The 13,189-nt window shown below is 37.0% G+C and overlaps 1 long non-coding RNA gene across 1 annotated transcript in view; it reads left to right on the top strand.

The window, feature by feature from the left end:
• The first annotated feature begins 539 nt into the window (after positions 1-539).
• Positions 540-13,189, top strand: part of LOC101999210 — a 278,369-nt gene continuing 265,719 nt past the window's right edge. The window contains exon 1 of the long non-coding RNA XR_003378249.1: positions 540-872. This is a non-coding gene — a long non-coding RNA (uncharacterized LOC101999210). The remainder of the gene's footprint in view (positions 873-13,189) is intronic.

Below are 13,189 nucleotides of genomic sequence, written 5' to 3'. Positions count from 1 at the left end.
ATGTGCTGGTAATCATGTGATCGTCTGTGTGAATTCTTTGGTCATTTCCACATCCCCAGGCACATAATATAAAGGAAATGTGTCACTGCTTTGTCCTAAATGCTGCTTGATCCAGTGTGAAAAAATGATTGTTTTGGATTCATTGAATTAAGCAATACCCACTCAAAAAGGACACTCAGGTTTACCTTTCATTTACTTTCTGTCTTTAGCACATTTACTATTAAAATATTTCTAGAATTCAGGGTCTTCTCAGCTTTGGTTATCTATGCTGTAATAAGTAGCCTTGAGACCCCTGAAGGCACACCCCACACACTTATGTTGTGTGACCTCAGGTCACAAGTAATGGCTGCAAGCTAATTGATTGAGAAAGGCTTGTCTGGCCGGGCCCCTTTGCGTCCTCCCCTACATTCCCAAGTTCTGCGAAAGAGGCACTCGCCGCTCAGCCATGCAAGGCAGGAAAACAGAGGAAGTTTCTGCATTCTGATTCCAGCCTGAGTTCCCTGGAGTGAGCTTGCTTCTCTCCACCCACTTCTCACCAAGCACTCCTTAACTTGAGGGTGGACGATTTAAAGCTGGAGCCCAGCGCCTCACCTGCAGAGTGGTCTGTGTGTTCATTGAACAGAAAGGCCAGATCACCTATGTGAGGCGGTGGGAACCATATGGAAATTATATCAGAACTTCAGCAAAGGGCACAGCTGCAGCACGCAGAAGCCAGCATTCAGACTGACAGGCAAATGAAGCAGCTTGTGGACGGGGCCTCTGGGTGTCAGCTCTGGCCTTTTGGTTGTTGGACAACTATGGTCAGAACTGAAATGGAACACGGGACAGGAGAAAAACACACTTTTACTCTGCGCAACTGTTGCTTTCACACGGTGAGTGCAGACGTGAGATGTTACTCAAATATTCTTTCTGGGGTGTAATACAAACTAAGAAATTTGTTATGCTCTGGGGGGAGAAATAGGCCAGCAGGAATATTGAGAAATGCTGAAGTTATGTGGTTTTGTCTCTCCTTGATTTCACGTGATCTTTGCAATCCGAAAAGAGAACTACAGTACGTGTATTGTCCTGTTTGTTCTTTTATCTTCCTGTTTTCCTTTTGTCTAAGTCGTGCGTTTCTGCCATCAGAGTCAATATTGATTTAGGGAAATCATGTGTGGCAGGGACAAGGAAGCAACATGAGACAGAATATATGTAAACATTTTCTTTAGTCCAACTTCTGTGGCACTCTGCTATGTCTGCGTTTCTGGTGCCCCATCTCAGGCACATGCAGCACAGACCTATGGAAAGAGCTTTGTGTGAACATTCATGGCCAGGGGAAGGGTCAGGGCCCATGCTTAGATGACTGCTAGCCAGCAAGGCTTGTTGGTGCACCCTCTTATTTTTAACGTAATAGGAAAGAAAGTACGTCTTTACACATTGAAAAGTGAGGGTGCTTTGATTTCTCCAGTACCCTCCCATGGTTTCTGTGTATTATTCCTGAAAAGGATTCTGTAAAAGTCCTTTGAGCAGCAGCATGCAAACTTCTTTTGTTCCCGTTGATCGTATTTGCTCACATTGTGCTGTGGAAACTTTGCACACATTTCATTATGAAGAATGTTTTTAGAATAATGCTTAGGAGTTTTTGTTTCAGTGGAAATACCTTGGAAACTAGTAAGCTCATGTTTTCTACAATTTAGCCTCCCAAGCAAAACAAAAACCTCAGAGTGGATTTGTGATTAATTCCTAGTTCAATTATATCTAAATCCTATTTTAAATGTGGTTTTTTTTCCTGTTGTTCAAAGAAAATTTGAGCCTGCAAACACACTCAGAAATGTGAGCAGGGGAGACCTAACCTTTTCATTCCAAAGCTCCAAGTTCAGAATTACATTTGTTGTAAGTGCTAAAATATAATTGCTGTTGTTCACCTCAGTAGAAAATCAGTTTTTACTACCATAGTATTTGTAATTGATTTTATCAGAAAAGATGAAGTGGAGAATATATCATCAATTTCCTGATTTGATAAAGGCCTCAGGTCTTGCTTCACGCTCATTTAAACATTTTACAGAGTGGAGAGGTAATGCAATTTTGTCTACTTGTTTTCAGCAGAGAATTTACATGGGGACAGGCTCCTTTCTGAAGCTCTCTGCTTTCTGCTTGCTAAAGGAAATTAATAAACTAAAAGTAGTCAGTGTGAAGCTACAAATCTGCCATAAGGGGAAAAAACCATGAAGGCTGTCAGAATGTGATTTCAGTTACAAGGTAATTTTGAAGCATTACTTAGCTACACTTGTGCACATGCGTTATAGAAGCCTATTAACTCATGGCATAGCTGTGTCCTAGTCTGGCATTGTGTACAGAGATTATGCCCAAGAAAGACAAGTTAGTTCTGTGATGTGACCTGAGCTGCGTTATCAAAGCAAAATGTGGCAGACACATTCTTTCCTGAGATAAGTAAGTTCTTTATGTCCTTGCCACCTGTTACATTTGCTCTTTCGTCCCTGTGGTCATAATTCCCGTTTGTTCTTGCAACTAGAAAGGGAAACCTCTGTCTTTGTTTTTTTTTTAAAGAGGGAAAAACAATGATTTCCATTTCCATGTTTTGAAAAATTATGTCCTTTCCCCCAAAGCACCTGAAATATATTACATAAGGCTTTTTGTTAAGTCAGTGTGAATACCAAGGACTGTGGATTGTTTCTGAAAGCCTTGAATGTATATCAATAAATACAGTGAAGGTGCATCCGAGAACTTATGAAAAAGATAGGCATTTTGAAGTTCATGATTGGAAAATAATATCCTTCTTATTTTCCATCCAAACCAATTCAAAATCTAGACCTACAAAGCAACTGTCTTATTTTCAACAGAGCGCAGGAAGTCAGCATGCTACAGGGAGGGGCGGCAAAAAAATAGGATTCCCTTTAGAAGTCCGAGTTGCAAGGAACAAAAGGTAGAAAGAGCTTCTTAGCTTCTAAACATTTAATCTTAAATTACTATATTTTATAATTTCTGGTCATATTTACTTACTGATGGGTGGTAGGTAATTTTTTAAAAAAACTGAAATCAACCATAGTATCGATTTAACTTTATGCTTTTAAGAAGGTGTATATCTTTTTACAAAATGTTAATCTTCCCTTGATGTTCATAGTGTTTTTCTTCAACCAGTAGGAAACAGTAGATGTATGGTCACTAATCATATTTTTTGTTTATATAAAGAGCATACACATTTGTACTCCCTGAAAACATATTCATGTCTTATGTATATGGATTTAATATCTTAAAGCAACATCCACCCTCCCAGGGCCATGGTTAATTTACTTTTGTGTAGATTGGAATCTGCACAAGAATGCACAACATGTAAGTATAGTAAATAAAAAAATATCTTTTGATACCGCTAAGTTAAACAGGGAGATGGTACTTTACCAAAGATCTGAAGGGTGATGCAAGGAACTTGTTGCAGAATATATCACAAGAGGAAGGTCATCTCTTGTCAGGCATACTTTTCCCATGTTGGTGATTAACTCTTCTATACACTGAAACAGAGTGTGTTTCTCAGAGTGTTTGAACTCATGAGTTCACATAGAGGGTTCAGAGTGAACTGGACACAGACTGGAATTATTAGCCTTTATGATCTTCTTAAATCTTATGCCCACAAAATTTCAGGTTCCTTATTGACTCTTGTAACAGTAGAGATTCCTAACAACGAACCCAATCTGCTCTAATAAAAAAAAAAAAAAGGTATCACATCACTGTACTTGTCTTTCAGTTGGCCTGGGGAATTTATTTTAAAGATGATTTATTCCATCCATCTTGCAGATTCTCAAAGAATATTTTTTCCCAAAGAACAGCACTATTTATTGTTTTCTTTACGTGAAAGATGAGCTGCTCAGGGAGGTTTTCACCTTTGTAAACACTTTGGCCTTTGGACTCTTGTCTTTTATAAGCAATAGAAAACTTGGGGATTTTCTATTTAAATGTTCCTCCTTATATTAACTTCAATTTTCTTGTACAATTCTCTAGTATGACACATTGTAATTTTATAAGTCATATTTACATTTTGTGATGCATCATATGTACTTCTGAAAGTCTCTTTCTTTTTCTCGTACTCATTTATTTGTGCTAGACCCTTGCTAGGTTACTCAAACAAACCTTCCAATTTGCTAATTCTTTTTTTAGCTATGTCCACTATATAAAAACTTCGGGAATGCATTTTAACTACATTTGGGGATTGGGAATACAAACTGATTCTTTTCAAAGAACAATGCCTATTTCATCAATTATGCCCTTATACACGTTATGTATTACACTGTCTCTTGGAAAAAAACTTTTATGCTTATTCTGAAGTCGTTGTGAAGCTGCTCTACTATTTTTGTATCTTTTAGAGTAGCTTATGAGGTTATATGTCTGTGTATGTGCAGGCTAGCAGACAATACTGAGTATATTTCTATATTATTCCCCACCACATTTAGAGAGAGTCTCTTACTGAACCTGGAGATCTCCACCCAGCTAGAGACTCAGCAGGAAAAGACCCCATGATCCTCCACTAGTGCTAGAATTGCAGGCCTGAGTCTCTGTAGCCAGCTTCATATTTCAGTGCTGTGAATTCTAAGTTTCTACAGACCCAAAGCCTTTTACTATTTATTATTCTCTCATGTGTTGGGATTATGGTTTTGCAAATCAAGTTAAGTGAGAGATTGTTTTAAATTTTTTTTTTCCATTTCTAGCTCTGGAATACAGTCCTAAGTTTTTATACCTAGCTTTATATGTTCCCCACCCTGGTCCACAATTTTGTGGAATGAGCATATCCCAGATCCAGTTACTATGTAAAGAGCCCCTTGACAGAAGTTCTGACTGCAAGATCACAACTATGTTATTTAAGAAATATTGGGGCAGTAAAGAGATGGTTTGCCCCTTAATAACACTTGCTGCTCTTCCAGAGAACTGTTCACCAACAAACACACACATCACACATCTCTGGGAGTTATCAACTACTGAAAATTCATACTTCAGGGCATTCAATGCTCTCTTATGGCCTCTGTGAGCAACTGCATTTATGTGCACATACTCCTACATAGATAGACTCAAATACATACACATAATTAAATAAAGTAGAAATAAATACAGTAATTCTATGTAAGCAGCAGCTGAGGGTATGGGAGCAGTTCCAGTCACTCAACTTCAGTTGTATCACCTTTAGTCTTCCATGACCACAACCGGCACTGGGTATTGCTCACATTGGGACAAGCGTGGCAATCCAGCAGAGCTCAGTTGTTTTGAAATTACCTAGTTTCTTGTCATTCAAGCCAGACTTCAGTTAGTTTGTACTTTATAGTTTGGTCTTGTTTTTGAGCATCTCGTTAATTTTATGCTATCCCTTTGGGAATTTATTTGTCAATGTGCTATATTGGAAGATAAGGAAAAGGGTTCATGTCATGCCATCTTGACAAGATTTTCCTAAACCATGGTCTCTGGAATCAGTGCATGAGTTCAAATTCTCCCTCTCACCAGTGAATGGTGTCACTTTAGACAAAGCCTTGTAAGTATTAAAGCCTCTATTTCTTCACATGAGAAGTATCAGTGCAACTGCTTGTCCCATGGGGATGTTGTAAGCATTGACCCAGGAATTCATTATTCCTGTTCTTGGCCATACTAGCCATGCACATTTGAGTAGGGAAAAGCAGAAAAAAAAACTAAACAAAAGCGAGTGTTACCTACTATAATGAACCGCTGACTGGCGGAGCATCAAACTGTACTCTTGTATTCTGCATGAGTGCATACCAATATTTTGGATATCTAGAGACATTTCTATTGACAAAACACAAGAACCCCAGGTTCCATGTGTAACATCTGTTGTTTGTGCATACTGTTACACTATTACTCATGTACCGTAGACAGTGTAAGTCAGAAAACCTCTGTAAAACTCTTTCATTGAAACTTCATTTAACCTCCCTCTCTGTATATACACGTGTGTATGTATGCATACCTGCTTATGCATACATAGGAAACTTCTACAGTGGTAGATTTCTATATGGCTTTATCAAAGTCATTCGGTATTATATTTTTTATGATCCCTCTCCTACCCTGATATTACATCCTCCATCCCATTTAACAAATACTTCCTGTTCAATTATTCCATTTCTCCCTTCATACACCTGTGTCATATTCCTTTCCTTTCAAATCACCCCCACGTGGCCCCCTATTAGTTATAAATTTAAAGACATACAATAATACAAATCTAGCATAGCATATTGGAAGAAGAACGTGAAAAGTGTATTTTGGGGTGTGAGGTACTTCACTCAGAGCAATTATTTCCACTCCCTTTCAAACTTGTGCATTCCATCACTTCACTAGTCCTGACAGCATGCATGTATTACATTTTCCTTTTCCTTTCATCAGTTGATGGACAGTTAGACTGTTTCCATTTTATGGATATTGTGAATACAGTAAAAACAAATATGAGTGGTCCACTATCAACAAACAGTGTAAAGTTGATAAAGAATTTTTCCCAATTTGGAGACTGCCTCTTTATTCAAATGATGGTGTCATTTACTATACAGAAACTTTTTAGTTTAAAGGAGTCTCATTTGTTAATTGTTAACCTTAGTGCCTGTACTTCCAGGGTCCTGTTCAGAAATTCTTTTCTTATACCTTTATGTTAAAATGTATATCCTACTTCACCTTGTCTGTAAGGTCCGGTGCTAGCCTGGACCATAAATTATTTCTCTCGACCAGATGCCAACATAAAAGTGGTCCCTCATGAAGTCCTGAGTTCACATCCTTAAGAATTCCTCTTGTTTATTCCCCAAACATCTTTTATACCAAAACATAAACTGAGGGGGAAATACACCAACATCTGTCTCCTAGGTAACCAAGTGAATGGCTTTTAGTCTTGTCCACAACTACCTGCGTGTTCTGCTACCTATCACGTAGGCTGAATTAGAATTTTCTCTCAGGCATCCTCCAAATTACAAAGAAAGGAGCAAAACAACATCCTGACCTTTTGTTAGGTAGCGACTGCCTGTCTGGAAGCTACATGACCATCTTCAGATACTGACTATGGCTTTAAAGCCTGACTGCCATACCAAATAGAAATATGGGCCTATACTTGTCAAAAAGTTTGTGATCAATTCTTATGATAACAGTCTTGATCATTTGTAGCTGAGTTTATTTTAGTGTAGGATGAAAAATAAGGTTGTAGTTTTATTCTTCTATATTATCTATATTCATCTTTATAATTTGATCAGCATTGCTTGTTGAATATGCTTGAGTCTTTAGGGTATTTTATGTATGGAATCATATCATCCTTAAAAGGATATGTTGACTTCTTCCTTTCCAACTTTTAGCACCTTTATTTTCATCTCCTGTCTTACTAATCTAAGACTTTGAGAACTGCATTGAACAACAATGAAAAGAATGAACAATCTTGTTTTGTTCTTGGTTTCAGTGAAATTATTTTTTCCTAAATTTAACATTGTATTGACTGTAGGCCAATTGTATATTTCTTTGATTGTGTTGAACTATGAACCATACATCACCATGATTCTCTAGGACTTTTTCAATGAGCAGATGTTTTATACTGTTAATGCCTTTTCTTCATTTAATGAGATGATCATGTGGCTTCTGTCCTTGAGACTTAATATACAGTGGTGAGTTCTAATTTAGATGTGTTTTGTTTTAAAACATTTTATTGAAAATTTTGAATCTATGTCCTTCAGATAGATTGATGTATAATTTACACTTGTTGATATTCTTTATGCCTTATTGGTTCAATAATCAGTGTAATGTTGGCTTAATAAAAATAATCAAGAAGCATTTTAGTTTTCTGAACTATTTTATGGAAACATAAATTTTAGTTTCTGAAAGGTCTGGTAGAATTCTGTAGTAAATCCATCTTGGCTTAGATTCTCTTCTTCCTTCCTTCCTTCTTCCTTTTGCTTGTAATACCTTTACCTACCCTTTTATCATAAGGTACAATCTATCCTTGATAGTGAGGTCTGTTTCTTGGAGCACACTCTGTATACCATCCCAGTCTCTCTGTTCAGGTGACTTCACCACCATCTTTTCTTCATCCTGTACATCAGCCCAGTCCCAGCCCACCTGACTCCATTACCTTCTCTTCTTTAGCCTAAAGCCTGCTCTGTCCAAAAAAAAAAACAAAACAAAAACAAAAAAAAACTTGGAGATAATAAAAGGTTTTATCAAAAAAATAAAAAAATGAAAGACCAAGCTAGTATCTTCTCTCCCATATCTTCCATTCCTGTCAAAATGCTTCTCAATGAAAGTTAACTAGATGAACTCCAGGACACAGAATTTAGAAAGAATAATCATTAGCTTTTGAGATGCTGGAGAACAAACAGGGTCTTGTACTTACTATTCAAAACTTCTATTACTGAACTCTTTCCCCAGAGCCTCATTTCTTAATTTGAGATATTAATTCTTGAATTGTTAAGACACTGGATTTTTTTTCCTAATGTAATTTGGATTACTTCAAAACTCATGCTTATAAAATTAAAAATGCAGTTCTCCATAGTATATTCACATATATATATATATGTGTGTGTGTGTGTGTGTGTGTGTGTATGTATATGTATATCTTAGATGTAAAGAGAGATGATAGATAGATAAATAGATAGATGGATAGATAAATAATATTAAACATAGAATTTGCTTTTCTAATTTTTTGCTTGCAACTAGTCATGTTCAATTTCTCTATATTTACTAAATGTACAACAGTTATTAAAAGGTTAATAACATTTAGTAGACATTGATATTTTCCCTATCCACTGAAGAAGCAAATTCTAAAGGTTGATTAACATGTTCTAAACCTAGGTGATTTGGACCATATTCCTGTGACATTTCCCCCTAAGTAATTTCTAGTGTGTAAACAGCACAAATGAATATTGATTGCAAAAATCTTGCTAAATTGTGTTGTGATATCCTGCCTTCAAGAACATATGAAATTTAATCTTGCTAATTTGCATCTGACTGACAAGGAAATATTGATTGAGCAGATGAGAACAATAAGAAAACCAATTATCAGTAGCTATACGATATCAAACTTGAAAATGGAAAAGCCTGATGTCAAAGAGTATTCCATTTCAAGACTTAAAATGTTTCATTCCCCTTTGCTGAGAGAAATAATCTAGAGAAAATAGAATGAAGTTCTTGCTAAGGAGAACAGGTGACAGGAGCTGAATAATGATAGAAAGATATTTGAGAAGAACCGAAAAAGAAACAAAAGCACAGGAATTTCACTTTAAAGTAACAAATAAACAGATAGAAAATAAAGACAAACAAAACAAGTTAGTGTGACTGGAACATCTGATGAAAATGTACAATGTCACATTTGTACTCTTGAAAGAAATGTCATCCCAATAATTCATACGTAGCAACTGCACAACCACCAGAAATAAGCACTAACGAGAAGTGGCTAGCCTCCAGGGACATAAACAACAATATCAGCAGAGATATTTCCATAGCTCTGCTCACAGTCTCTCCATTTGAGGTTATTCCTTATGGAAAATGGATATTAAGGGATTAAGGAGGATAATAATGCAAAACATGATCAAGTTAGCAAAGAAAACATTTCATGCCTAGAAGAGCTGATTTGTAGGAGGTGAATCAATGAAAGATAAAAGACAATGAATCTTATGCCAAATGAACTACATCAGCGTAGCTTGTTAATTGTAGAGTTTTTTGTTAAACATCCATAGGTGAAATCCATTAATCCAGCAGGGACTGGAAGATATTCAATAAGAAACAAATTTACGGAATGCAAATTCACAGATTTTTATTTTTTTACTATTTCTTTATTTCTCTGCCTAAGTTCACAGCACTGACAATGAATTTGTAATTTGACAAGCAACTCCAAAGAATAACAAGATAGTTAAGTAAAATGGCATTTGGCAAAAGCAGGTTCAGTTCAGAGCTAACCTAATCTACATAATGAATTCTAGGCCATCCAAGGCTAATAACCTTATTTTCTATTAAAAAAAAACCCACAAAAAAAACAACAACAAAATAATTACTGGTAGATTAAGAATGTAGAGACTTTCTACCACCTACAATAGCAAGTTCAACTCTTTCAACATAAAAGCAAATAGTGAAATAAAATTGCAATTTCATTTCAATAAACAAACTTTTGAAAATGATAATCTAGAATATCTAAAATGCCTCACAAACTAATACAGTAAGGGCATGTGGTTCCTCTGTCATTTCTCTTCTAAAGGGATACATTTCTTGTTAGGACATATTCTACATTTTATATCTAATCCACCTTTATTCACTTTCTTTTACTAGAGTAAGCACTGTCTACTTGTAAACCCAACAGGTCCAATCCTCCAGTGGATTGCTTTCCTAGTAGACTTGGCTTTTCTCATATATTGGAGATTTTATACAGCAACTCTTTATTTTTGTATCGGTCAGACACCGTGACTAACATCTTTTATCTCATCATGTGGGAGGCTGAGGCAGAGGGAGGATTGTGAGTTGAAGCTAACCTGGAATATATAGTGAGTTTGAGGCCATCTCCAGATTTAGAGTGAGGGTATATCCAAAAACTAAATGGAAAACAGAAGCAAGCATGCTCAAATAATTTCATATAGTCTTCCTTTATACCTATAGATGAGATTTATTTAATCTTCAAACATCAAATCACTCCAATGTGGAATATTCAAAGTTTTGTTTTAGGTACTCTGCCTTAAATATGTTTACAATTAGGTGCTAGAAATGTTGCCCTAGTATGTTCCTGGCCACTGTTATTGTCAGAGCAAAAAAAAAAAAAATGACCATGCATTTTTCAGAAAAGAGGCACCAAATTTTATATGCTAGCCATAGTACTATTATTAGCATTGTTTTAGTTACTTTTCTATTGCTGTGAAGAAACACCATGACCGAGGCAACTTAAAAAAGAGTTTGTTGGGGCTAACAGTTTCAGGGGGTAAGTTGATAGCCATCATGGCAGGGAGCATCAACATGTTATGAAAACTACAAGAAAAAGAGAGGGGGGCGAGATGAAGAGAAAGAGAGAGTCAGGGGGTAAAGTGCTACCTAGGAATGACATCAGCATTTGGAACATCCGAGACCACCACTCCAAGTGACCAACTTCCTCCCACAAAGACAAGCTTCCTAATCCTTCCTCAATAGTTCCATTCACCAGGGATGAAACATTCAAATATACAAACCATTGGGGCCATTCTTATTGAAACCAAAACATTTCATTCCCTGCCCCTCATAGCTTTATAGCCATGTATCATAATGCAAAATGCACCTCGTCCAACTTCAAATGTCCCCATTGTCTTTCAGTCTTAAGACTGCATAAAAGTCAAAAATCCAAAGACTATTCTGAGATTCAAGTTAATCTCTTAATTGTAACCTCATGTAAAATCAAACAATAAATCACATGCTTCCTTCAGACAGTGATGAAGAATATATATTACATTTCCAGAGGGGGGAATTAGGAAGATAGTGAGGAAATAATGGCCCCAAAAAGTTTCAAACACAGTAGGACAAACTCCAAGTCATTTAGCTTTATGTGCAATGCTAAAAGTCTTCCAGCTTTATTGACTATAATACACTTCGCTCTCTCGACATTTTTACTGTTTGTATGCCCTGCTCCCTGACAGATATCCTATGACTCTGGTATCTCCAGTGTCTTGGGGTTTCCAAAATGTCTTAGTCAGTGTTCTATTGCTGTGAAGAGACACCATAATCACAGCGACTCTTATAAAAGAAAACATTTAACTGGGGCTTGCTTACAGTTTGGAGGTTTAGTTCATTATCATCATGGCAGGGAGCATGGTCACATGCAGGGAGACATGATATTGGAGAAGTAACTGAGAGTTCTATTTCCACATATGCAGATAGCAAGGATAACCACATGGGCCTGGCTTGATCTTTTGAAATTTCAAAACACACCCCAGTGACACACTTCTTCCAAAAAATACCTCCTAATTCTTTCAAATATTGCCACTTCCTGGTGACCAAGCATTCAAATCTATGGGCTTATGGAAGCCATTGTCATTCAAACCACGTTACAACACAATCCAGTTGTCACCTTCACAGCTTCACAAAATGGCCTCTCTGGGCCTCCATTCAGAGAGTTCATGCTTGGCTTCAGTGATTTTCCTTAGCCTTGCAGGAAGGGCCCACAACATCTTTAATCCTGTATCTTTGGCTCTAAAGCCAAAGAATCTGACCAATGATGCCAAGTTCACGGCTTGCTTGGGATGGAGCCTGGTCCCTTCTTCGACTTGTATTTGTATAAATTTTGTTACTTGGTTGGTCCTTAGAAACAGATGATTTCTCAGACCTTTTTCTTTTTACAAACTGCAGGATTACCTGGGGGAGAATCTTGTCCTGAGAGAACCATTTCCATTATTCCATTTCTCCCTATCTCTTTCAGAAAAAAAAAAATCCAAAGATATGTTTCCAGCATGACTTTTTTTCTGGTGCTCTTCAACGTGTCCATTTTTCAGATCCCTTTTGCATTGCTTTCTCTTTTTCATTGTAGATCTGCATAAGTGACAGGTAAGAAGCATGTGACACAGTCCATATTAAGCTGCCTTGAAATCCTCTCTGCCAAACAAATTACTCCAAAACTCTCATTGAACTTCAAGCATTCCTTCTCTTAGGAAAAGGAAAAAAAAAAAAAAAGCAGCCTTGTCCTTTGCCAAAGCATCACAAGAATGCATGGTAGTAATAGTTTTTCCTGATGAAACTTCTGGAACTAAGTCTTTACAATCCATATTACACTCAACACTGCCATTTATGCCCTGCTTAAAGTGTTTATAGTGTTTCACTGCTTTCCTAGTCCCAAATCCCAGTCCATTAATTCTTCCTTGAAACAGTTATGGTTAGGGCAATCACAGCAATAACCTACTCCATAGTCTCAATGTCTGTCTCAGTTATTTTCTATCCCTGTGACGATACACCTAGCAAGTTACAAAAATAAGTATTTAATTGGTGCTTACACTTTCAGAAGCCGAGTCCATGACCATTGTTACAGGGAGCATAGCATCAGACAGGCAGCCATGGTGACAAAGCAGTGGCTGAGAGTGTATACCTGATCCACGCATAGGAGGAAAAGAGGGAAGGAAGGAGAGAGAAGAGAGTGGGGGAAGGGGAGGAAGGAAGGGAGGGAGATAGAGATAGATAGATAGATGATAGATGATAGATAGATAGATAGATAGATAGATAGATAGATAGATAGATAGAT

The sequence above is a fragment of the Microtus ochrogaster genome, chromosome 2, assembly GCF_000317375.1.
Source record: "Microtus ochrogaster isolate Prairie Vole_2 chromosome 2, MicOch1.0, whole genome shotgun sequence".
Classification (NCBI taxonomy): Eukaryota; Metazoa; Chordata; class Mammalia; order Rodentia; family Cricetidae; genus Microtus; species Microtus ochrogaster.
Note: the sequence above shows the minus strand (reverse complement) of the source record. Positions and strands in the feature narration are given on the sequence as shown.